The sequence below is a fragment of the Mustela nigripes genome, chromosome 15 (assembly GCF_022355385.1).
Source record: "Mustela nigripes isolate SB6536 chromosome 15, MUSNIG.SB6536, whole genome shotgun sequence".
In the NCBI taxonomy this organism is placed as follows: domain Eukaryota; kingdom Metazoa; phylum Chordata; class Mammalia; order Carnivora; family Mustelidae; genus Mustela; species Mustela nigripes.
In genome coordinates, this window is record NC_081571.1 from 40,138,820 (window position 1) to 40,142,055 (window position 3,236).

The 3,236-nt window shown below is 32.7% G+C and overlaps 1 pseudogene; it reads left to right on the forward strand.

The window, feature by feature from the left end:
• Nucleotides 1-2,435: 2,435 nt before the first annotated feature.
• Nucleotides 2,436-2,642, forward strand: LOC132003073 (small nucleolar RNA U3; annotated as a pseudogene).
• The last annotated feature ends 594 nt before the right edge of the window (nt 2,643-3,236 follow it).

A 3,236-nucleotide genomic window follows, 5' to 3' on the forward strand; every position in this document is an offset into this window, starting at 1 on the left:
TTTTTTTTTTTTTTTTTTTTTTTTTTTTTTTTTTTTGCTGGGCTTTCTATTCTGTTTTACTGATTTATGTGTCTTTTTGTGTGTGCCAGTATATTGTGTTGATTAATACAGCTTTGTATTTTTTGTATTATTTTTAATATTTTATTATTTGTATTATTTATACTCATATCTTGAAATTTGGAATTATGATACCTACCTTTGTTCCTCTTTCTTAAGATTATTTTGGCTATTCAGAGTCTTTTGTAGTCCCATTGTAGTATTTGTTCTGGTTCCATGAAAAATACTATTTGTATTTTGATAGGGATTGCATTAAATCTGTAGATTGCTTTGGGTAGTATGGACATTTTAATAATATCAGTTTTTCTAGTACATGAGCATGGAATATCTTTCCATTTGTTTGTGTTGTCTTCAGTTTCTCTCATCAGTGTTTTATAGATTTCAGAATACATATCTTTCATCTCCTTGGGTAAATTCATTCCAAGGTATTTTATTCTTTTTGGTGCAATAGTAAGTGGAGTTGTTTTCTTAATTTCTCTTTTTGCTACTTTGTTATCAGTATCTAGAAATGCTACCAATCTCTGGGTATTAATTTTATATCTTGCTACTTAACTGAATTCATCTATTACTCCTAATAGTTTTTTGGTGGAGTCATCAATGTTTTTTTTATGTATAGTATCATGTCATCTGTAAATAGTGACAATTTAACCTTTTCCTTACCAGTATGGTTGCCTTTTATTTCTTATTCTTGCCTTACTGCTGTGGCTAATACTTCAAGTATGGTGTTGAATAAAAGTGACAAGAATGGATATTCTTGTCTTGTTCTTGATTGTAAAGGGAGAGTTCTCAGTTTTTCAACATTGAGTATGATGTTAGCTGTGGCCTTCATTATGTTGAGATATCTTCCCTCTAAACCTACTTTGTTGAGAGTTTTTATCATGAATAAATGTTGAATCTTCTCAAATGCTTTTTCTGCATTTATTGAGGTGATCACAATTTTTATTATTTGTTTTGTTGCTGTTGTGTATCACATTGATTGACTTGCAAATATCGAACCATATTAGCATCCCTGCAATAATTCTCACTTGATCATGATGAATGATCCTTTTACTGTATTATTGAATGTGAGTTGCTAATATTTGGTTGAGTATTTTTGCATATATATTCATCAGGGATATTGCCCCGTATTTTTCTTTTTTTGTAGTGTCTTTGTCTGGCTTTGGTTTCAAGGTAATGTTGGCCTTAGAGAGTACATTTGGCAGCTTTTCTTTCTCTTTGGTTTTTTGAATGCATTGAGTAGAATGGATATTAATTTGTCTTTTTAAAAAATATTTTATTTATTTATTTGACACAGAGAGAGAGCAATCACAAGAAGACAGAGAAGCAGGCAGAGGGGGAGGAGGAAGCAGTCCCCTTGCTGAGCAGAGAGCCAGATGTGGGGCTCAATCCCAGGACCCTGGGATCACGACTGAGCTGAATGATCATGAGCCGAAAGCAGAAGCTTAACCCACTGAGCAACCCAGGCACCCCTATTAATTTGTCTTTAAATGTTTGGTAGAATTCACCTGTAAATTTATCTGGTTCTGGACTTATATTTTTTGGTAGTTTTGATTACTAATTTAATTTCATTACTAGTAATCATTCTGTTCAGATTTTCTATTTCTTCCTGTTTCTAGGAATTTATTTGTTCTAGATTGTCTAATTTGTTGGCATAATTTTTGTAGTATTCTCTTATAATTCTTTATATATTCTTTATATATAATATAATATATATTTATATTAATATATTTATATATAGAATTATAATTCTATTAGATTCTATATAATTCTTTATATTGGTGTCAGTTGTTACTTCTTTTTCACTTCTGACTTTTTTTACTTGAGTATTTTCTCCTTTTTTCCTGATGTGTCTGGCTAAGGGTTTCTCAATTTTATCTTCTCAAAGAACCAGCTCTTGATTTCATTAATTTTTTTTCTATTTTTAAAATATCCATGTGATTTATTTCTGCTCTGATCTTTATTTCCTTCCTTCTACTCATCTTGGGTTTTGTTTGCTCTTCTTTTTGTAGTTCCATAGGTGTAAGGTTAGATTATTTATTTAAACTTTTCCCTGTTTATTGTGGTAGGCCTGTTATCACTGTGTCCTTTTTGATTGAGCTTATGAGCAGCCTGTTCCTTAACCTTTGTGTGGTGTTCTTTAAAAGTATTTATGAAGATAAAGTAGGGAGGCAAGGTGAGTTTATTTGAACCTAAATCTCTAAGCAGTGTTATCAGCAATCATGTTACTTATGTGAGCTAATTCCAACCATTTATTGGGCAATCCAGGATTTCCTACATAGATGAATATATTAGAGTTGCTGTGACCATCATTCCAGAGAAACAGAAAGATCTGGGTAGAGTCCCTTTTAGGAAAGGTGATATCACTGAAGTGCTGTGAATGGACTGTTAAAGAGGTGAGGGTCATGCTGTTCAGATATCTTTGAAAGATGTCTATTTTAAAGTTAAGGACCACAAGGAGGATGTCCAGTGTTCTCTCTTGAGCATGAAGCTGGCTTTAGGTGTTGCTTCCACAACTGCCTATTGCCACTGATGACATTCTTTTCTCCCTTTGGGGGAGTAGGAGGAGAGGACATAGTTTGAATGGTTTCTGTTGAAAAAAAGAAAAGAAAAAAAGGAAGAATGGAAAGATGGCTAGCTATTAATTAGGTATCACCATGCTAACAGAAATAGAAGTGGGGTTGTCTTGAGCCTATCAGTGGAGCAGTTTCTGGAGATAATAATGATGATAAAATGTTTTTTGAGAGAATGTGCTCACTGCCCATCAGGTTTTGTTGCTCACTGCAAAAAAGCACAGGATGTCAAGGAGCCTAGCCTTCTGATTTTGCATAATATCTGTATGCATTTTAGTAAGCCAGTTAACTTCCTTATAAATTATTTTCTTCCTTTAGTTAGTTGGAAGAAAAATATCTGATCTCCCTATTTCATAAATTCATTTATTAGAAAAAGAAAGGATCTGAAAATGTTTTAAAAACTTTAAACACTACTGTCACTGATAAATTGTTATATGGGAGAGACCATCTTATTGAAATTTGACCACTGTTACTAGATGGTCACATTAACACTGGAGTTCACAGTAAGTCCTATGCAATTCATTCTGAAAAGGTTAGGAGAATACTGATGAGTGCGTATTGTTGAGCTTGGAAGTTAATTACACACTAAAGCCTACTATTAACACTCCT